This window comes from Saccopteryx bilineata, chromosome 10, assembly GCF_036850765.1.
Source record: "Saccopteryx bilineata isolate mSacBil1 chromosome 10, mSacBil1_pri_phased_curated, whole genome shotgun sequence".
Taxonomy (NCBI): domain Eukaryota; kingdom Metazoa; phylum Chordata; class Mammalia; order Chiroptera; family Emballonuridae; genus Saccopteryx; species Saccopteryx bilineata.
The window spans coordinates 29,312,041-29,335,890 of NC_089499.1; the positions used below are offsets into that span (position 1 = coordinate 29,312,041).

General features: G+C 42.6%; 1 pseudogene; it reads left to right on the top strand.

Annotated features, from left to right (window-relative positions):
* The window catches only part of LOC136313989 (nucleoporin p54-like), a 57,495-nt pseudogene that overhangs the window by 19,049 nt on the left and 14,596 nt on the right, over nt 1–23,850 (top strand).

Below are 23,850 nucleotides of genomic sequence, written 5' to 3' on the forward strand. Positions count from 1 at the left end.
CCCAGGGTCACTGCCTCGATCTTGAGGGTGCTAGTTCAATCCCAATGACTCCAGCTTAATTCCAAGGTGGCCAGTTGGAACCCCAGTCAGAGCACATATGAGAAGCAATCAGTGGGTACACAACTAAGTGGAACAATGAGTTGATGCTTCTCTCTCTCTCCCTTCTTCTGTCTCTCTCTCTTTCTCTCTTCCTTCCTCTCCCTCTCTCTCTCAAAAAAAAAAGAAAAGAATTTCACAAAAGCAGTGGTGACCTAGAACAAATTCATATTAGCTCACAAGAGTTGACTAAGTGTATCTCTTTCCAACTCCATGTTCGGTGATATATGTTAGTAGCCTGACCCTGGTTGTGATGGGAGTGTTTACACAACAGAAATGAGCAAACACTACTTGTAGATTTACAAGTTTAGAATCCAAGAGATGAAGATGTTCTATATTTGTACTGTCCAATAGAGGAGCTGCAAGCTAGCCACATGTAGCTACTGAGCAGCTTAAATAGGCTAATGTTATTGAAGAGCTAAATCTTTTATTTTACTCTATTTTAATTTAAATATAGTGTGTCCGTAAAGTCACGGTGCACTTTTGACTGGTCACAGGAAAACAACAAAAGATGACAGAAATGTGAAATCTGCACCAAATAAAAGGAAAACCCTCCCAGTTTCTGTAGGATGATGTGGCAGCATGTGCGCATGCGCAGATGATGAGGTAACACCGTGTATACAGCGGAGCAGCCCACGGCCATGCCAGTCGAGATGTAGACAGTACAGAGGAAAGTTCAGTGTGTTCTGTGGCTCGCTAAATTCAAATCCATGACCAAAGTGCAACGTAAATATCGGCACGTTTATAATGAAGCATCATGACATTAATTACTTAAAACAGAGAATCAAGGACATTATTCACTCTGTTACACCAGACGTCCTTACCCGTGTGTGGCAAGAACTTCACTATCGTTTGGATGTGTGTAGGGCAACAAATGGAGCCCACATCAAACTGCACTGAATAGGTATGAAACTGGGAGAGTTTTCCTTTTATTTGGTGCAGATTTCACATTTCTATCGTCTTTTGTGGCTTTCCTGTGACCGGTCAAAAGTGCACCATGACTTTACGGACACACTGTAGTCACATGTGGCCAAGTATAGGCTACTATTTTTCAGTTCCACTGTTAAATAACAAGTAATGACATCTGCCAAGAGCCATGAAGACTGAGGCAGCTGAGAAGAAAGAGGAGCGCCCAAGGAAAGGGTCACATTAGGTCTTAAAATAGTAAAATACAACAGCAAAGCCTTTCCAGGTTCTATCATCACTTTTTTTTTTTTTTTTTTTTTTTTGAAAAGGAGAGAGGAAGAGAGAGACAGAGAGAGGGACAGACAGGGACAGACCAGACAGACAGGCAGGGAGAGAGATAAGAAGCATCAACTCATAGTTGAAGCACTTTAGTTTTCATTGATTGCTTTCTCATATGTGCCTTGATGGGGGGGGGGGGGGGCAGCAGCTGAGCCAGTGACTCCTTTCTCTAGCCAGAGATCTTGGGTTCAAGCCAATGTCCTTGGGCTTCAAGCCAGCAACCTTTGTGCTCAAGCCAGTGACCATGGGGTCATGTCTATAATACCATGCTCAAGCCAGCAACCCCACACTCAAGGTGGTGGGCCTGCACTCAAGCCAGTGACCTCAGTGTTTCAAACCTGGGTCCTCCATGTCCCAGGCCAATGCTCTATCCACTGTGCCACCTCCTGGTCAAGCTCTATCATCCCTTTTTAAATCTGCTGTCCACACATTCACTCATTCACAAACCTGAAACCATCAATTGTGGGGAAGGCAGATGAAGGCTACATCTTTAGTAAAGTATCTTTGTAAAAAAAAAAAGTGACCCCCCCCCTGCTCTAAAATAGTGATTCTCAATTTTCAGCGTGTATCAGAATCACCTGGAGGACTTGCTTGAACCACAGATTTCTGGGTCCTACCCCCAATTTCCGATTTAGTAGTTCCAGATTGAAGACCAAGAATTTGCATTTCTAACAAATTCTCAGGTAATGCTGATTACATGAGGGAAGGGTGGGGGCACACTTTGAAAACCACTACTGCCCTGGCCGGTTGACTCAGTAGTAGAGCGTCGGCCTGGCGTGCAGAAGTCCTGGGTTCAATTCCCGGCCAGGGCACACAGGAGAAGCGCCCATTTGCTTCTCCACCCCTCCCCCTCTCCTTCCTCTCTGTCTCTCTCTTCCCCTCCTGCAGCCAAGGCTCCATTGGAGCAATGATGGCCCAGGCGCTGGGGATGGCTCCTTGGCCTCTGCCTCAGGCGCTAGAGTGGCTCTGGTCACAACAGAGCGACACCCCAGAGAGGCAGAGCTTCGCCCCTGGTGGGCGTGCCGGGTGGATCCCGGTCGGGCGCATGCGGGAGTCTGTCTGACTGTCTCTCCCCATTTCCAGCTTCAGAAAAATAAAAAAATAAAATAAATAAAAAAAAAAGAAAACCACTACTGTCCAGCTAATAATATATGTCAATCTCCAACTCCTACTCCTTCAGCCACAGTCTACGTGCTTCTCTCTCCAGCTGAAGTCCTATTGATTGTATTTCCTGAGACACTAGAGCAAATCTCACTACTCTCGGCTGGTTAATTCTATTCTTCAGGTCCAGAGTTAAAACTGTAAGAAAACTGACAAGCACTCGTACTTCACCTCTTCCAGGGTCCCTGGAGCTCTGTTGTTCCCACTATGCCAGATGCTACATTTAGATGTGCAATTTAAAGAGTTTCTGCTCATAGCCCCAGCTGTTTATGAAAAGTGCAGACACCAACTGATCTCCTTCTCTCTCACCCCCTCCCACCCCTCATAATAGCTTCCCATAGAATACACTTAACACAAACACAAAGAGCCAAAATAATCTCCAGTATATACCTACATTTTGCCAGCTTCTCGACAATATAGCTCAGCAGGAACTAAATGATTCTCTCTCCCAGAAGGAAGATGGTTTGGAGAGACTCTTCCCCAAATGGAAATACATCTATTTGAGTAAATTAAAAACCCAGGAATTTGGATCATGAGAATGAATGGAGCCCAACCTGTGGTGGCATGGTGGATAAAGCATTGGCCTGGAACGCTGAGGTCGCTGGTTCAAAACCCTGGGCTTGTCTGGTCAAGGCACCTATGAGAGTTGATGCTTCCTGCTCCTCCCCTTTCTCTCTCTCTCTCTCTCTCCCTCTCTCTCTTCTAAAATAAATAAATCTAGAAAAAAAGAGAATTCATGGCCTCTCAGAGGCTTCTTTAAGACTGTTTTAAGTCTAGTTAACAAAAAAGGAACAATAAAAGCTTTGTACTTTCTTTTGTTCTTGTTCTCATCCAGAGAAGTAAGAAGATGGTGGTTAGGGGGGCATGTTAGAAACTGTTCTAAACGGAGAGCTAGGATAAATAAAGGACAATAATGACAAGGTTAGTCATCAAGACAGAAATGATAGCTAAAAGCACATGTTGGTGCTATCAAGATAAATTATAAAGAAAGAGAAATAGAAAAGTGTCAGCTTCCAAAGCACCAGCTGTTGTCTTGACTTATCAGAGTTTTATTTCCGGTCAGGATGTTCCTCATTCCCTAAAACAGGCTACTGTTATGTCTAGTAAACACATTTTTAGAAAATTAAGGAACATTTTTAAAGTGATATCAGAGGTCCCAAACTCTGTTCTTTAGTGATATGTGGCAATTTTTATCTCTAAGCTAAATCACTTCTAGACAAGAGAAAATTCCTTAGCTTTTCCACTGTAAATAAGACTTTAAATCTAAACGCAAAACATAGTATTGAGGCCCTGGCTTGGTAGCTCAGTTGGTTAGAGTGTCATCCCAATACACCAAGATTGCAGGTGTGATTCTCAGTCATGGCACATAGAAGAAACAAGTAATAAATGCGTAAATAAATGGAACAACAAATTGATTTCTCTCTCTCTCTTTCTCTAAAAAAACAATTAAACTCAAAGCATAGTATGGAATAAATAAAAATGGATACTCCCACCTGACCAGGTGGTGGCGCAGTGGATAGAGCATCAAACTGGGATGCAGAGGACCCAGGTTCAAGACCCCGAGGTCACCAGCTTGAGCATGGGCTCATCTGGTTTGAGCAAAGCTCACCAGCTTGGACCCAAGGTTGCTGGCTTGAGCAAGGGGTCACTCAGTCTGCTGTAGCCCCAGGGTCAAGGCACATATGAGAAAGCAATCAATGAACAACTAAAGTGCCACAACAAAAAACTGATGATTGATGCTTCTCATCTCTCTGCGTTCCTGTCTGTCCCCTATCTATCCCTCTCTCTGACTCTCACTCTATCTCTGTAAAAAATATATATATAAAAAAAATAAGATTAAAAAAAATGGATACTCCCCACAGCAATCAGACAAGAAGAAATAAAAGTAACCCAAACTGAAAAGGAAGAAGTAAAACTGTCACTATTTTCAGATGAGATGATACTATATAATGGAGAACCCTAAAGATTCCACCAAAGAAACCTACTAAAACTAATGAATGAATTTAGTAAAGTATCAGGATACAAAATAAATATTGAGAAATGAGTTGCATTTGTATAAACCAATAATGAACTATCTCAGAAAAGAAACAAGAAAACAATCCCATTCACAAATACTTCAAAAAGATAAAATAAAATAAAATACCTAGAAATAAAGTTAACCAAGGATGTAGATCTGTACTAGGAAAATTATAAAACACTGAAGAAAGAAATTGAAGAAAATACAAATAAATATAGGTGTATAGCATGTTGTGTTAATGGGTAGGAAGAATTAACATCATTAAAATGTTCATATTACTGAAAGCAATCTATAGATTCAATGCAATTCCTATCAAGATACCAATGGCATGGTCTACAGAACTAGAACAAATATTCCAAAATTTTATATGGAACCACAAAAGACCCCGAATAGCTACAGCAATCTTGAGAAAGAAGAACAAAGTTAAAGGACTCACACTACTTGATATCAAACTATACTACGAGGCCATAGTAATCAAAGCAGCATGGTACTGGCATAAAAACAAGTATATAGATAAATGGAACAAAATAAAGAATCCAGAAATAAATCCACACCTTTATAGTCAATTAATCTTTCACAAAGGAGGCAAAGAAGGTAAAGATAGTCTATTCATAAATAATGTTGGGAAAATTGGACAGTTGCATGCAAAAAAAAATAAAACTAGACCAAGTTCTCACATCATATACAAAAAACCAATAAAATTATATAGGTTTCAAGTGTACAATTCTATAATACACCATCTGCATATTGTATTGCATGTTCAACACAAGTCAAATTTCCCTCAGTCACCATTTCTTTTCCTCTACACCCTCTTCTACATCCCCCCACTCTTCTTTCCCTCTGGTAATCACCATATTGTTATCTATGTCTATGAATTGTTTTGTTTTGTTTTCCTTTGCTTTGTTTTGTTTTGTGTTGCCTTCACCTTTTTCACCCAGCCTTGCAAAACATCCTCCCCTCTGAAAACTGTCAGTCTGTTCTTTATCTATGAGTCTGTCTCTATTTTTCCTGTTAGTTCATTTTGTTCACTAGTTTCCACATATGAGTGAAATCATGTGGCATTGTCATATCTGACTGGTTTGTTTCACTTAGCGTAATACTCTCCAGGTCCATCCATGCTGTTGCAAAATGTAAGACATTTTTCTTTTTTATGCCAAGTACTATTCCACTGTGTAAATGTACCACAGCTTTTTTATCCACTTATGTAGTAATGGACACTTGGGCTGCTTCCAAATCTTGGCTATTATAAATAATGCTGCAATGAACATAGGGATGCATATATTTTTTGGAATCAGTGTTTTGGGTTTCTTCAGATATATTCCCAGAAGTGGAGTTGCTGAATCATAAGGTAGGTTTATTTTTAATTTTTTGCAATAACTCGACACTGCTTTCCACAGTGGCTGCCCCAACTGGCATTCCTACCAACAATGCACAAGGGTTCCCTTTTCTCTACACCCTCGCCAACACTTGTTTTTAGACTTATTGATGACAGTCATTCTGATAGGTGTGAAGTGATATCTCATTGTGGTTTTAATTTGCATTTCTCCAATAATCAAGTGATGTTGAGCATCTTATATCTGTTGGCCATCTTTATGTCCTCTTTGAGAGTTTATTTTTTCTTTCTTTCATTTAAAACTGTCCTGGCTTATACAGCTAGTAATGAAAGAGCTGGATTCCAAAATCTGAAGTTTCAAAGCCCCTGCATCAAACTCTGTAAACTGCAACCCACCTTGAAAACAGTTATTCCAGAGAAAAACAAATAAATTAAAATAAAAAGTAAAAAGCTCCAAAAGAACAAGATGGCAAAAGTTTTTCAAAGTCTAATGAGATCCAAATGTCAACTAAAGTTTCCCATAGTAACTATTAATTACAATTATCAGTTCTTGCTGGCTTACAAATAAGTTAAAGAGGAAATTAGCTAAAACAGATTTTAATCATTTAAATGACTTTTTTTTCTTCAACAGGTGATTTGTTTCACCCAAAGCAAATCCTGCCAAGAGAATTAGATAAATAAGCAACCTATAATTGAATAGTTCTTATCTAGTCTTCCTTGGAAGTTTGCTGAATTGGATTCATGGTTGCTATTCCATTAGCTATGAAAAAAAGTTAACAAACAAATATAGCAAAGAAAAGGAGCTAACAGTGATGTTTTCCTTTACTTCTATCTCTACCATGTTCCGCTATTTCCAACTGAACTAGTAATACCAAAAGCATGTAGCTATTCAAAAACATGGACCTTAATTCTGTAAGTTTCTTCATGATTTAAAAAAATCAATGTAATATAGTTCTTCAGCTATACATATACTATTCATTTCTTCAGCTATGGCACATAGAGATTGCATCAACCCTACACTTGTCCAATAGTTATAAATGAAACAACTTTCTCCTTAAAGAACTTCTGATAATGGTTTTTTTGAACATAGAAATAAGGTTCAAGAATTGGGTGAGGGTAAAATTTCCAGTGAGCTTAATTTAGATAAACCCTGAACCTGGATCCTGTAATTTTAATCATGAGTTCTGAAATGAAAACTCCTTGCTGGTAAAGTATGAAAAGAAACATACCAAAAACTCTGTATCATTTGATTCCTGTTTATCTGCTTGTGCTTCTGATTTAACAGATAATGACGGAATGCTTCCCAGGGAACAGCCACCATGTCAGGCACTGGGAATACAGTAGTGAATAAAGCAAACATGATTTCTTCTCTTTAGGAAGCTTACAGTGATAGTAGGGGAGTGTATGACCAGTGGCCACCACCATCGTGGCCATGCAGGTTCACATTGGATTCAGGCAGACGGTAAAGAAACAGTGGAGCCAAAAATGGTGGGCTATGCCTTTATTAAAGTCTCACACCGGGCCCTGGCCGGTTGGCTCAGCGATAGAGCGTCGGCCTGACGTGCAGGGGACCCGGGTTCGATTCCCGGCCAGGGCACGTAGGAGAAGCACCCATTTGCTTCTCCACCCCCCCCCCTCCTTCCTCTCTGTCTCTCTCTTCCCCTCCCGCAGCCGAGGCTCCATTGGAGCAAAGATGGCCTGGGCGCTGAGGATGGCTCCTTGGCCTCTGCCCCAGGCGCTAGAGTGGCTCTGGTGTCACGGCAGAGCGACCCCCCCCCCAGGGGCAGAGCATCACCCCCTGGTGGGCATGCCGGGTGGATCCCGGTCGGGTGCATGCAGGAGTTCTCTCCCCGTTTCCAGCTTCAGAGAAATACAAAAAAAAAAAAAAAAAAAAAAAAGTCTCACACCAGCCAATGAGCAAATACACAGGGAAAACACTTCCCTTTCACTCAGAGCTCCCAAAGCCCAGAAACATTCTCTGGTTCCACAACCAGGAGAATCTTTTCCAATTCCTCCTGGAATCAAAGGCCCCACCAGTCTCAGCAGAGCTCACAAAGTCCCTCAGCTCTGGTTCCCTATGTACACACCTTCTCTCTCTCTCCAAAAATTCACTTCTTCTTCAGCACTCTGCATTCTCTCCACTCTCCCTGCAAAACTGACTGGGCCCACAAAAACGCCTCCTCCAACAAATATTAGCAAAATAACGGCCCCTCCCAAGCAGGAATGCAACCTGCAATTTGCAATCAACTGTCCTGCTCTGAGGGCAAGCACACACGTGGCTGCCCAGCACAAGTTTTTAACAATAAAAGTGAGCAAACTCAAAAAATACAAATTTTACAAACTCATTTTCCTAGCAGGGAGTATTTAAGACTTTAAGATTTCTCTTGTCTTAAAGACACAAAAATGTAAGTACAACTGACCCTTGGTGGGTAAGGGTTATAACCCCAATCCCCCCACCAACTATAGTCAAAAATCCATGTATAACTTTTGACTCCTCCCAAAACTTGACTACCCTCTGTATCCACAGTGGATTAGTTCCAGGATCCTTCATGAAGAGAAAAATTGGGGGTGGGGGTGGGGAGGGGAGAAAGGGTGAGAGGAAGGGTGTGGGGGGAGAGTGAGGGGTATAAAGAGGTATAAATATAAGGTGATGGAGGATGATCTGACTTTGGGTGATGGGTATACAGCACAATCGACTGTCAAAATGATGTGGAGATGTTTGCCCAAAATCTATGTACTCTTGTTGACCCATGTCACCCGTTAACTTTAATTTTCTAAAAAAAAAAAAAAAAAGACATCTGCAGATTCTCAAGTCCTCTCTATAAAAAGGCATAAATCTCTTGGTGGTGACAACAAAAACAGCACCGGGTGTTAGACAGGTGGGGTCAGACAGGACTTTGGTGCAGCAACCTCAGTACCTAAGTTCCGGCTAGGAAAGAATTCAGAGCTAACACTCAAAGTATAAGAGGCAGTTTATTGAGAAAGTATAAGAGGCAGTTTATTGAGAAAGTCACAGAGGCAGAAGAAATAGGATTCAGGAAACAAGTTATAGAGGCATAAGAAGGGGAGCTTAGGAAAAAGAGGGGAACACGACTGGGGGGATGAAAGGTGAGGGCATGCCCCTGGGAGGCAGAGCGCACTGCGTCCTTGCTCCTAAGGGCTTTTTTTTTTTTCCAAGAGTGACTGAGAGAGAGTCAGAAAGAGGGACAGACAGACAGGAAGGGAGAGAGATGAGAAGCATCAATTCTTCGTTGCGGCACTTTAGTTGTTCATTAATTGCTTTCTCATATGTGCCTTGACTGGGGGGCTACAGCAGACTGAGTGACCCCTTGCTCAAGCCAGCGACCTTGGATTCAAGCTGGTGAGCTTTGCTCAAACCAGATGAGCCCACGCTCAAGCTGGCGACCTCAGGGTTTTGAACCTGGGTCCTCTGTGTCCCAGTTTGACGCTCTATCCACTGCACCACCGCCTGGTCAGGCTGCTCCTAAGGGCTTTTAAGGGTAGAGATTTTAGGAGAAGTCCCAGGGGAGGATCTCAATAGAATATTCATGAGCTCTCCAGGCACAGCCTTTCAGGGTCATGGTCTCCACTAACTGATCAGTGCCAGGGCAGGGGTCCTTAAAGCAGCTGGTCCTGAGGTCAGCCATGGAGTCCCTTGTCTGGTTTTGCTCCTTTTCTGGGCCTGGAGCTATCTATTGTCCTTGCTCTGGTGACCTTCTATACCTGGCCCATCATCCTTGCTCTGCTCATGCCTAACTGCCTGCCACAGATCAATTCATCCAGTCAATACTCCACATCAGTGGACTCCCAATCATAGATCAAAAGTAGTACAGAAATGTATTCCATTCTCTCCTTAGAATTTTCCCTTCCTTGAAAGGTCACAGAAAACTGACCAAGATTTATACCTCTACCTGTTAGGGCTGGGAAAGGTGAAGAGCTTCCCAGATGGAACAGAACGTCCAGAGAATATCAGTAAGCATAATCCCAGAATGAGATCCAAGCCAAAGTCATGTTCTGAAGTCTCCTCTGCACACTTAATACAGCACCACATGAAGGAAAGAAAGCAACAGGGACCACAAAAATATCCTGTGTTTGGTGGTAGAACTACTTCATTGCGAATGACCAAAAAAAAAAAAAAATCAAACTGATTCAAACAATATGGGGAATTTACAGGTTTGAGTCACTGGAGGTCAAATGGGCTCTCACTGCAATTTCATTGAGGCCTTAGTTTCATTTCTTTCTGATTCTTTAGGCACTCCTCCCTGTAGCCCCTTGATCTTCAGGATGGCTTTCTTCATGAGCATAAGAGCACAGCTAGCAAAAAAAAAAAAAGAGAAGCTACAATTCTTTCTCAAACTCCTCCAGGATGAGAGATAATAAGAGCTTTTCACAACAATTGAACTACAACCCTGAACTAGCCTCTGATTCGATTACTCCTGTACTCAGAGAAAACTTATCTACAGACTATTTTTCTGCCAAAGGCAGGAATTCTCACCTTGATCAATTTTTTGTAGCAAGGGGACTCAGATAACTCTGAGTGGCTTTGCCTTCTCGCCATCCAGTGCACAAGACACAAGACATGGATCGTGGAGGCCACAAAATGGGATGAGCTGGAATGGATACCAGAGAGACAACTAAAATAACTGTTTTATATAGTTTTACTTTAATTCATTGTCTATCTCCAGTAATATGTTTCCCCCAACATACGCAAAGTCCAGCAAGCAAAGCCTAGACTTCTTGACTCACAACCCGCCAAAGAAGTGCAACAGAGTTTCCAAATTCTTTCTCCAGCTAAATCAACAATAATGTAGAAGCTCACAGTCCTGCTATCATAAAGTTTTATCAGCTACGAGGAAAGAACCTGGAGAACATCCCAGCTAATCTCTCAGCAGCAGCTGGGAAAAGCATCAAAAATCACTTTTTCAATTGTCTGTCCGGGTATCACAGGCACTTAATCTGCAGATATCCCTCTGTTAACACTAGGCGACTCCACTCGAACAAAGCAACTCCTAGGACACCCTGGGGCACACTGCCCCCCGGTGACCAACCTCCAGGAATGGTAATTAAGAATTCCATAGTCAGAGTAGGCTTTGTAAGGAAACAGTTCTAAAACCCTGCAGAGCAGCTAGATTTCTCTGCTAATTGCTCTGATTCCCAAATGCTAGGAGAGACTTTTTGGCAGAACCCATTGATGGGTTTCCAGTTCTTCCTAAATAAACTTGTTTTATCTCTTCTTTTCCATTTGAGTTCCCAACAGGAAACAATGGCTTTAACCATTAGCACAGTAGTCTCAATAGGCCCATGATGGTGAACCTTTTTATAAAAACTGCCCACTTTTGCAGTGCTGGTCAACCTGGCCCCTCCCACCCACTAGTGGGTGGTCCAGCTTTCATGGTGGGCCAATCGCAGTGCTGTTTGGTTGCTCCGCTACAGCAGACCATGAAAGCTGGAACGCCCATTAGTGGACAGGAGGGACCAGGTTGACCAGCACTGCAAAAGTGGGCAGTTTTTATAAAAAGGTTTGCCATCACAGCAATAGGCAATATGCTTTGTTTCTCCACTTTACCTTCCAGCTCCCAAGCATAATGTGGTAAGAGCATCTACTCCATGGTCTGAGCCTTGTGTGTGAGACAAGTCTCCACTAGCTGTATAACCTGCATTCTACCAACTTTGCTGTTAAAGGACATACTTTTTTAAAAAGGTAAAATCATGATTCACATACAAATGAATATAAAATGAACCTGTGTCAGAGATTTTATGAAATACATTAATTAATGAAGAAACCAGTATGTTACAAACAATTCAAAGGATAATTCAAAGAACTACATTTATATAGAAAATCAGGAATGCTGAACTGAATTTATACACAGTATGGCCAGTAGTCAAGGCCATCGTGGTCATGCACATGCAGGTTCTCATTAGATTCCGGCAGATGGTAAAGAAACAGAGGAGCCAAAAAATAGTGGGCCATTCTTTTATTCAAGTCTCGCACTGGCTGGCAAGCAAACACACAGGGAAAAAACACTTCCCTTTCATTCAGGGCTCCCAAAGCCACTGACACATTCTTCAGTTCCACAACCAGGAGAATCTTACCCCGTTTCTCCTAGAATCAAAGGCCCCACCAGTCTCAGCAGAGCTCCCAAAGCCCCTCAGCTCTGTTCACCATCTTCTTCAAAATTTCTGCACAAACTGGCTTCTTCTTCAGCACCCTGCATTCTCTCCGCTCTCACTCTGCAAACATGGCTTCTCTCTCCTCCAGCACACATTAGCAAGATAATGGCCCTTCCTAAGTAGGAAGGTAATTTGCAATCTCACAGATCACATACCTGGCACTGCCCAGCGCCATTTTTTAACACCAGAAGTGAGCAAACTCAAAAAATACAGATTTTTTACAAACTCACTTCGCCCAACATACACAGAGACAAAGAGGTCTATCATCAAGGCAATAACCAGTTACATTTTGGACCCAGTTTATTTGCATTTCTAAGGAGGAGAATCATGATTATTATCAGTTTTCTGATGCTTATAAAGCTGTAAATTAGCTCAAAGACAGTGAAAGACATAGGTAACGCTGAAGCATATACTAACAGGACATTTTGTAAACTTTTTTTTTTTTTTTTGGTAGAGTGGGGAGTTTGACCATTTCAAAGTCTTTCAGTTTTTCTTTTTCTGAAAATGTCTTCCAAGTAAAAAATTCATCAAAAGAATGAAAAGACAAGCCACAAACTGGGGGAAAAAAATATTTCAAGAGGACTGTTATCTAAAATATAAGAAGAACTTCTAAAATTCAAAAACAAGCAACCTGATTAAAATGTAGGCCAAACACATCAACAGACACCTCACCAGTGAAAATATACAGATGGCAAATAAGCATATGAAAAAATGCTTCCCGTATGCCATCAGAAAAATACAAACTAGCCCTGGCAGGTTGGCTCAGCGGTAGAGCGTCAGCCTAGCGTGCGGAGGACCCGGGTTAGATTCCCGGCCAGGGCACACAGGAGAAGCGCCCATCTGCTTCTCCACCCCTCCACCACGCTTTCCTCTCTGTCTCTCTCTTCCCCTCCCGCAGCCAAGGCTCCACTAGAGCAAAGATGGCCCGGGCGCTGGGGATGGCTCTGTGGCCTCTGCCTCAGGTCGCAACATGGCGACGCCCAGGTTGGGCAGAGCATCGCCCCCTGGTGGGCAGAGCGTCGCCCCTGGTGGGCGTGCCGGATCCCGGTCGGGCGCATGCGGGAGTCTGTCTGTCTCTCCCTGTTTCCAGCTTCAGAAAAATGAAAAGAAAAAAAAAAAAAAGAAAGAAAAATACAAACTAAAACAACAATGAGATACCAGCACATACCTACTAAAATTGCCAAAATCCAAACAGCAACACCACCAAATGCTGACAAGGATATGAAGCAACAGGCACTTTCATTCATTGCTAGTCGAAATTAAAATGGTACAGCCACTTTGGAAAAACAATTTGGCAGTTTCTAACAAAACTAAATATACTCTTATCATCTGATCTAGCAATTGCTTTCCTTAGTATCTATTCCAAGAGTTTGAAAACTTAAGTTTGTGACCATGATATGTACGAGCATCTCAAAGGTCTGGCAGAGAAAAGGGCTTTTCTGGGAGAAGTAAATAATGCTAAAAACAACTGGATGTGGGAAGATTGGATGACTGGGAAGGTTGATTGGATAATTGATCATGGAATGGTTTCCCACGAGGTCAGCTGATTCTGGGGAGGGTGAACTATGGAGGGTTATTCCACCTTCCAATGCTTAAGGATGGGTCAAAATTTAAAGAGTCTGTGGGAAGGAGAGAACCATGTCTAAAATTTGGTCAAGTCCAGTTAATGAGCATTTTCTTCAGTTTGGCCAATGGGGACAAATATTTCAGCTAATCATTTATGAGATAAAGAATGAGGACTTCAGTTCTGGAAAGTTTGTTCAGTGGTAGAGCATCAGCCCAGCATGTGGATGTCCCAGGTTGATTCCCAATGAGGGAACACAGGAGAAGCGACCATCTTCTTCTTCACCCCTCCCTTTCCCCTTTCTCTCTCCTACTCTCTCTCTCTCTTCCCCTCCCACAGCCATGGCCCAATTGGAGTGCATCAGCCCGGGTGCTGAGGATGGCTCCATGGAGCCTCTGCCTCGGGCACTAAAAATAACTCAGTTGCAAGCATGGCCCAAAATGGGCAGAGCATTGGCCCCAGACAGGGGTTGCCAGGTGGATCCCAGTCGGTATGCATGCGGGAGTCTGTCTTTATCTCCCCTCCTCTCAATTGGAAACAGAAAGAAAAAGAAAAGAATGAGGATTTCAAGGGTCTGCTTCTGTGCTGGGTAAACAAAGGGTTAATCCTTGAGTCTCATCTAAGCCACTGGCGAAGGCTGGTTCCTTCCCGTGAGATATTTCCCAGAGCATAGAAATGTGGGAGGATTTCTTAACCACCCTGATTGTCAGAAGCACAGGCTTCAGGTAAAGTTCAACACTATCATATTGTCCTTTTGTTCAAGATGAGTATCACTCATAGCTGAATAAACCTCCTAAGTGGGGTGAAGCAGGGTGTAAGCAATAGCTTCCTGAGGACTCTTGTTCATATTATTTCTGAAAAAAAGAGTTGAACCATCTATATATTGAGAGGTAGTGGCAAAGGTCAGTTGTCTTAAGAGTCCTACTTCTGTGGGCATTTTAAGAGTGATGCCTAGAAAGTAAAAGAGAAATATTAGTATAAAAGGTTCAATTAAACTGCTAACCCCTGAGGGTACCTAGCCCAGTGGATTCCAAAAGGTTCATTAATTGAAATATTTCCATTTTGTAGCACTGCTCTTTGAGTTTCTTGAAGCTAAAATTTCAATGCTCTTGATAATAGTGCCCACAGTCTTGGTTACCTCAAATATAAGGGAATACATAACCTAAGCCTTTGGCCAGAATTGCTTAGTGACCCAGAGAGTGACTCATCCAAGGCCATTCGTGGTCTGCTATAGAGAGGAGTCCTCCAAGGTATATAGCAAGTCATTAGGCTTTAGCTCACAAAGCTTCTGCAGAGCTCTTCACTCAAGATGTCCTGAGCACCTCCTCATTTCCACAAATAGTCCCTGAGAACATATACTCTTAAAGTTATAGCACAGGATATATTCCCTCCATTATTTTTCTATTAACCTATGACTCTTTGAAGAATTATATGGGAGTATATGGAACATTAAATTGGCAAGCTCATAATAGCAAAGCCCCAAGTAAATCTTCATTTGAGACAAAGAATTATCCGACTACAAATGCCATGGTCAAGTAGACCGGATGAGAAAATGAAGACAGAAAATTGGCTACTGGAAATGTGAGGGAAGCATTCCTATTATAGCCTGGGATTTGGAATAAGCCTATCTGAACATTCTCCTACCCCAAAGGTGAACTAGAGCATCAGAGCGGTCCTTCTTCTATGTCTACTCTTTAGACATCTATACTACTCAAGTTCACTAATACCCATATTTTCCCCACACCTCTGATTTTACACAGGCTGTTCTTTAGTTTGGGACACCCTCCCTCACTCATCCATCTGGCAAACTCCTTTTCATCAGGTGTCATTTCAAAGTCACTCTCTGCAAGAAGGTTTCTCTGATTCCCTCAAGGAGAGTTAAGGTTTCTTGTCCTGATGTGCCTCATTGGCTTTGTAGGCAACATCAGTATAGCCACCATTTTATTTCAACATAACCCTTTCAAGTTAGTCTTCCCTCATATACAATAAATTCCTTGACAATAGGTTTTCACTGCATCATCCCCACTAGTTAACATACCATAGGTGCTGAATAGTTGTTTCAAGAATAACTGGATAGGCCCTGGCCGGTTGGCTCAGCGGTAGAGCGTCGGCCTGGCGTGCAGGGGACCCGGGTTCGATTCCTGGCCAGGGCACATAGGAGAAGCACCCATTTGCATCTCCACCCCCCCTCCTTCCTCTCTGTCTCTCTCTTCCCCTCCCGCAGCCAAGGCTCCATTGGAGCAAAGATGGCCCAGGCGCTGGGGATGGCTCCTTGGCCTCTGCCCTAGGCGCTAGAGTGGCTCTGGTCGTGGCAGAGCGACGCCCCGAAGGGGCAGAGCATCACCCCTGGTGGGCAGAGCCTCGCCCCTGGTGGGCGTGCCGGGTGGATCCCGGTCGGGCGCACGCGGGAGTCTGTCTGACTGTCTCTCCCTGTTTCCAGCTTCAGAAAAATAAAAAAAATTAAAAAATTAAAAAAAAAAAGAATAACTGGATAAATAAAACTTTGTTATGAAAAATGAAGTAGAATTTAATTAATTATTAGGAATCAAAAAATTAAGCTTGGGAGTCATAGAAATTTGGGCTGCCTAATTACTAAGAATTACTAATATTCTTCTTTTACAGATAAACTGAGGCCTACAGTAACTGACTCAAAAAAGTAAATTTTAGAAAAGAAATACAAATGATTCTTAATTATATGAGAAGATAAATGTAAATTTAAACTATTTTTTTACCTATCAGACTGGCAAAGAAACATTTTACAATAGACTCTTTTGGCATGGTATAATAGGCATTTTCATGTGTTACTGGTAGAAGTATAAACTGGAACCACTACCAATTTAGCACTATATACCAAATTACAAATTTATATGACCCTCAATCCCAAAAATTTATTTTTAGAAATTTATCCTACAGAAATTCCTGTATCTGTTTGAAATGGTATATGAACCAGAATATTTATTGCTGCATAGTTCATAATAGCAAGAGGCTGGAAAAATCCTTTTTGTCTATCCACAGGCCAAATATGTTATGGTACAACTGAGAGTGGCTCTCAAACTGTGCTTCCCAGACAATAATATTTGGAGCTCCTGGGAACTTAACAGAAATGCAAAGTCTCAGACATGCCCTGCCCGAGGCCTCCTGAATCAGGGACTTAGGTATAGTGCTCAAGAATCAGCATTTTTCTGACCTGTGGTGGCGCAGTGGATAAAGTGTCAACCTGGAAATGCTGAGGTCGCCAGTTCGAAACCCTGGGCTTGCCTGGTCAAGGCACATATAGGAGTTGATGCTTCCGACTCCTCCCCCCCCTCTCTCTCTGTTTCTCTCTCCTCTCTCTCCCTCTCTGTCTCTCTCTCTCTTTTTAAAAATGAATAAATAAAATAAAAATTAAAAAAAAAGAATCAGCATTTTTAACAACCTCTCCAGGTGATTCTGATGCAAGTCCATATTTTTAAAATACTGATCTAAACAATGAAGTATCACGCAGCTGGAAAAAACATGAAGAAGCTCTCTGCATCCCATTAAAACAAGATTGCCAAGATCCTTTGCTAGGTGACAAAAACAAGCTACAGAAGAGTGTCTGTAATATGTTACCTTTTGTGTAAAAGGGAAAAGGAGAGAAATTATATTTTATATAATACTTTTTAAACTCTGAAATCTGGATATGTAAGAAATTAAAGACTGATTACCTATGACTGAGTTGGCACACGGGAGACAAGGAACAGGAGAAAGACCTGTAACTATGAAAAGCATGAATGTATTCACTCAGACAGATTGACGATGCATGGAATGGGTGGACAGAGTGTGTGTGTGTGTGTGTGTGTGTGTGTGTGTGTGTGTGTGTGTGTAAGACTGAGAGACAGACAGGGACACACAGGAAGGGAGAGAGATGAGAAGCATTAATTCTTTATTGTGGCACCACAGTTTTCATTGATTGTTTTCTCATGTGTGCCTTGGTGGGGTGGAGGGGGCTCCAACTGAGCCAGTGACCCCTTGCTCAAGCCAGAGACCTTGGGCTTCAAGGCAGCAACCTTGGGCTCAAGCTGGTGAGCCTGCATTCAAGCCAGTGACCTCAGGGATTTGAACCTGGGCCCTCAGCGTCCCAGGCCAACATTCTTATCCACTGTGCATTCCCTGGCCAGGCTGGACAGACTTTTTTTAAAGCATGCTTAACTTCAAAATAGAGGCTAGAAAGGATTATTGCCTTGGCTAATTGCTTCCCACTGCATCTTTCTCATCAAGGCTGAGCAGAATTGTAAACAGTTTTGTTTTTCTTTTAAGAGTTGCTGATGGCCTATAATAAAAATCTAGTAGACAACACACAGATGGACACACATACATTTTGATGTGCACACACACATACACACACATGCATAAAGTACTGGCTAGTTTATTGCTTTGTTGTCAAGACAATTCATTTTCCCATTGCTATTTCCAAGTTTAAGGACTTTTTCTGCCTGAGTGCAGAGATTACCCAACTACAGAAAGTCACCTCTATCCACAAACTGCCTCCCTAAAATGGGGTAATCATTTAGGTAGACCTAAACTTAAGGGCCATTAACAATGTACACATCAGGTCCCTACTGATAGATAAGTAAAGTAGATAAAGTAGATAAAGCAGTGCACCTACTATATAGTTTGTGACTCTACAATCTGAGCCAAGTCCAACAGTTTAGATCGTTTCAGATGTGCAACTCCTGCTGAGACCGAGCCATGTTTGGCAGTGTTATAACAGACGTATGTCGGAGTGCACTGCCGTTGTAACTTTGATAAATGACAATAATTACTAAGGGATTCAGTTGTCCCTTCTATTAAAAAAATTAACATATTCTTCATCTATCTTACTGAAATGTGATGGGAATTAATTAACGATTTTTATTAACTTAGCAATATTTTTAGCTCTTTTCTTCCAGAAACTATGCAAAAAGAAAACCGCCTTGTCATAAACGTCTTACTGTTTTGTCCTATTTTCAATGGAGTGACACTCAGAGTTAAATCCCAAGCTCCCTTCCCGCTGCCAAACTCCAAAATGGAATCAACTGCAATGACCTCACCTAAATCTCCAGAAGGCCTGGAAAATTACAACTCCAGGTGGCTCTTCCTGGCGTATGTCCTCAGGAGACCTTTACGGGCCCTGTGCTGTGGAACACGAGGCCTGTGCTTGGCACCTCTACTGTGCTGTTTGCTTTGATCTGAATTTGCCTTCGATCGGTACCTTTGAAGTTCATATATTTCTTGAGACAACAGTCCTGCAAATGCCCAAAATGAGCCATGAGAACTATTAAACTGTGTCTTGACCTGCTGCGGAAGCTCCAATGAACCAGCAGCAACAGGATAGAAGAGAATCAAGAGAGACCATGGCCAGTGATGGGTACAATTGCTATCAGGCTACTTCTTATCTATTTCGGAGACAGGCTGTAAAGATCTCGGAAAATGTTCGGCAAGTGCTCAGAGTCCTAGAGAAAAAAATATTAGTGGAATCCTCAGACAAAAAAAAGGAAAAAGAGGTTTGTTTGTTTTTTGTTTTCTTTTGTTTTTTTAAGGCAAAAAGAGCAAAGGGAATAATAGACATTCAATTCAACAGATATGTGTTGAGTGCCTACCAAGGACTAGGTCCTGGGCTCGGTATCCAGATGTGTTGAGGTGCTTACAGGACAGCAGCCTGGAGCAAAAAGGGAATACAGGCCCTGGCCGGTTGATTCAGCGGTAGAGCGTCGGCCTGGCGTGCGGGGGACCCGGGTTCGATTCCCAGCCAGGGCACATAGGGGAAGCGCCCATTTGCTTCTCTACCCCCACCCCCTCCTTCCTCTCTGTCTCTCTCTTCCCCTCCCGCAGCCAAGGCTCCATTGGAGCAAAGATGGCCCGGGTGCTGGGGATGGCTCCTTGGCCTCTGCCCCAGGCGCTAGAGAGGCTCTGGTTGCGACAGAGTGATGCCCCAGAGGGGCAGAGCATCGCCCCCTGGTGGGCAGAGCATCGCCCCTGGTGGGCGTGCTGGGTGGATCCTGGTGGGGCGCATGCGGGAGTCTGTCTGACTGTCTCTCCCCGTTTCCAGCTTCAGAAAAATACAAAAAAAAAAAAAAAAAAGGGAAGACAAATTTAATAACAACAGGGCAGATTAAAATAAATTTCATGAAAGAGGTGTTCCTGGTTTATTGCTTGTTTGTTTGTTCGTCTGTTTTCATTTCGGGCAGCTAGCCCCGTGCTCCACACACAGAAGGTGCTCCTTAATGCTGAAGGCATGCATGAACAAATAACCAGACACACAACACTGGGAAACAACTGCTTTCTGTCCTCTTGCCTTCTCATCTGTCTCCCTTTCTGCATATTCCCCCGTCAGTGACTTTAAAATTGTATTCATCACTTTAACGGGGCTTTTCAGAAGCACCATTTGTAGAGTTTGAAGTTTATTAGGAACAACTATTCCTACCACTTGACTACCATACAGAGGGTTATTTGGAGACTATACTGAAACCATCTTGCTATAGGCTGAATGTTTATGCCCCCCCTTCCGCTACCAAAGTTTATATAAAACCTATTCCCTTAATGTGATGATATTAGCAGGTGAGGCCTTTGGGAAGTGATTAGGTTATGAAGATGGAGCCTTCATGAATGGGACTAGTGACCTTTTAAAACAGATCTCAGAAAGCTTTTCCCCTTTGGTCATATGAGGACACAGCAAGAAAAGGACCATCTATGAATTAGAAAGCAGGTCCTCACAAGACACCAAATCTGCAAGTGCCTTGATCTTGGATTTTCCAGCCTCCAGAACTATGAGAAATAAATGTTGTCTAATCAGAGTAGTCTATGGTAATTTTGATATAACAGCGCGAACAGACTGAGGCAAATACAGATCGCCTGTAAGAAGTCCAAGTCATCCCTTTTTTCTCAGGACATCCCCCTATTTAATAGAGAAAGTCCTGGCTCCTGGGAAACTTCTCAGTTCTAAGAAAACTAGGATGGTTGTTCACCATTATTAGGGACTTCCTATAGACTTTCATCAAGTGTTTTCCCTATAGTTTAGTGTCAGAAAATTGAAAATGTTAGACTGTACATTCCTGGAACACAGATCAGTGATTTCCTTTCTATGAACAGTGAAGCCTCTCTCATCTCTCCCTTTCCACCAAAGCATTCACACATCTAAAACTTCTGTGACTGTCCCCACCTGCCAAGAATCTTTACTTACTTGTATCAGAAATGTTTTAGAGCTGAAATATAAATAGGCTTAATTAATCTAGTTCACCTTTTACAGTGAGCAGACGTGAACCCCAGAGAGGTAATCGGCCAAAGTCATGCAACATTTCAGTCAGCAGAACAAGGCAAACCCTCAAGTCTCCCAATTTCCAGCTTGGTGCTATTTCTAAATCATCTTTTAAAAATTGTATTTTATGTTCAATAACCCAAATGCATGTGTGTTTTTCTTTTTTCTAGACTTCACAATTTCTCATAAAATCCTTTACAGTAGTTTTAAGGTCAATTTATAATTTGGTCAACAGTAGTCTAGCCTTAATCACAGCATTTGGCTAATGAGAAACTGAATAATCTTTTGTGTGTGTGTGTGTGTGTGTGTGTGTGGCAGAGACAGAGTCAGAGAGAGGGACAGATAGGGTCAGACAGACAGGAAGAGAGAGAGATGAGAAACATCAATTCTTCGTTGCAGTTCCTTAGTTGTTCATTGATTGATTTCTCACCTGTGCCTTGACTGGGGTCTATAGCAGACCAAGTAACCCCTTGCTAAAGCCAGCAACCCTTGAGCCTTGCTCAAACCCGATGAGCCCACACTCAAGCTGGCAACCTCAGGGTCTCAAACCTGGGTCCTCCACGTCCCAGTCTGACACTCTATCCACTGCACCACTGCCTGGTCAGGCTGAATAATCTTTTTAGCATAATCTTTTCTACTCATGATTACAAGAGTCCTTTAACTCCTCCACAAAATGGGCATTTTTCAAAGTATTTTTTTTATTTCATTGATTGCCAAACTCTTTCCTCTACTTGCCAGAGCCCATTACTGCCTCCTGGCTCCCATGATTTAATAACGTGAAGAATAATGCACACAATGTTTATCAGTTTAACGGTGTCATTTAAACTCTACAATAACCACAGAAATAGTTCAGGGCCAGGTTTTATGGCCCATGTTCAGGGCATGTAGAGGACGAATTGTCCCCTAAAGAGTTTGGTTTAAAAAAAACACACACAAAATAACAAACAACAAAAAAAAAATACTTGCCCTCTGAGAATTGTACCACAAAATCAATACAATGCATCGTGATAGAGAAGCAAAGTTGATTTACAAAAATGAATTGAGCCTGACCAGGCGGTGGCGCAGTGGAGAGAGCATTCGACTGGGATGCAGAGGACCCAGGTTCAAGACCCCGAGGTCTCCAGCTTGAGTGCAAGCTCATCAGGTTTGAGCAAAGCTCACCAGCTTGGACCCAAGGTCACCAGCTTGAGCAAGGGGTTACTCGGTCTGCTGTAACCCCATGGTCAAGGCACATATGAGAAAGCAATCAATGAACAACTAAGGTGTTGCAACGAAAAACTGATAATTGATGCTTCTCATCTCTCTCCATTCCTCTCGGTCCATATCTATCCCTCTCTCTGGCTCACTCTCTGTCTCAAAAAAAAAAAAAAAAAAAAAAGTCAATTGAATCCCAGATCTGCATAAGGCAAGTTTGAAGATATTTGCCAATGACTAGGTCATTCATAATGAAGGTCACGGGAAAAGACAGAGGAGCTGATACCCTTATTGTAGAAAAAGAAACAACCAGCTACCCTTATTCTGCCACTCCAAAATTCAAACCATGTCACCAGCTACCTTTATGTGAATCCTATACCCACTTACCATTCTTTGAATGAACTTATAAGATAGCTTGCCTACAACGATAATGTCCCTAGTGAAAGAATACCACTGTCCATTCCAGTGATCTTTATCTTTCTCATTCTAAAGTAATAAATTTCCATGTTAGTTTATACATCAATCTTCCTGAATCTGGTTAAGTAATCTCTCTTTGGAAGAAGCAAAGCATCATTGTCAAGAGGCAAAACCCTAGTCCCCGTGGATGACAGCAAACTCCTTCGGAGGCCCCTCAGCAGTCAGCCATCACCAGTCCTAGCGAGGCACGGCCCCTTGGCTCCATATCTTCCACACAAGTGTCACCTGATAATATATCCTCTTTTTACGTACGAGAAATGAAATATGAGAGTTAAGTGCCTTTGTTGTGGTTACTCAGTTAGTATAACTGTGGGCTGGAACCCAGGCCTTTGACTCCAATTCCAGTGTATTTTCCTATTCTGATTTTATGGCAGATGCCCTGGTGTCCCATACCACACTGTCTTGGACACATAGAAATTCCATCTCAGCTGAAATCCACATGAGCTCAGACTATACTCAGGGTGACAGTGTCCCACATCAAGCATGTCCTTCCTTTTTCTGCTCTCTGCCACAAGGTCTTCCCTGATGCCACAGAAGCCTTCTCTGGCCAGGTACAAGCCCAGTCCAGAGGTCACTCTCAGGGACAGCCCTCACCCCAGGGAAAATGAGAAGAGTTGGGTAAGGTTCCGACTCTTCTCCTACGGGAGGATACTTCTAAGAGGTATGCTTCTCGGGAGGTCCCAGAAAAATCAACACCTTGTTTCCTACAGCAACCTTGATAACACCCCCCCTTACACCAGATTTCCCTCCATCTCTAACTTGCCCACTCCCTCATCCCTGCTTCCTGGGATCACTTCCCAAGTAAAGCACCCACGTTCTTTCCTCAAGCTTTCCCTTGAGAGAAACCCACATGGAGACAGACACCTTCATCCCCAGATTAAACCAAGACACAACGTCTTTCCTCTTGAAACCAAAAAGTACCACTCTCCCTGCTGCTGTGTGTGTGTGGTGGGGGGGAGGGGGGTATGGAAAGCATACCCTCAGGGCTTCCCAAGAGCCCCAGAAAGAGTTCGAGGCCAGGTGTTTATGGCCCATGTTCTGATCCAGTAAATCTGAACTCTAGCTCGGAGAGAGCCCTTTGGGTCCCACAAAGGGCCACAGAAGCCAATAGAAGTTACATGGTTTCTGATTGCAGAAGAAGGCAACAGACTCTCCAGCGTGTGTGCTTCTGCAATTCCCAATTGTCCAAGCACCCCAATTATCTGTTGCTATGTAATAAACTACCCAAATCTTCGGAGTTTAAAACAATGTCAACTTTTATTTTGCTCACAATAATATAGTTTTGTAACCTCTGTCTTGACCCAGTGTTGAGGCCCTGTCTAGTGTGAGAGGCTAGT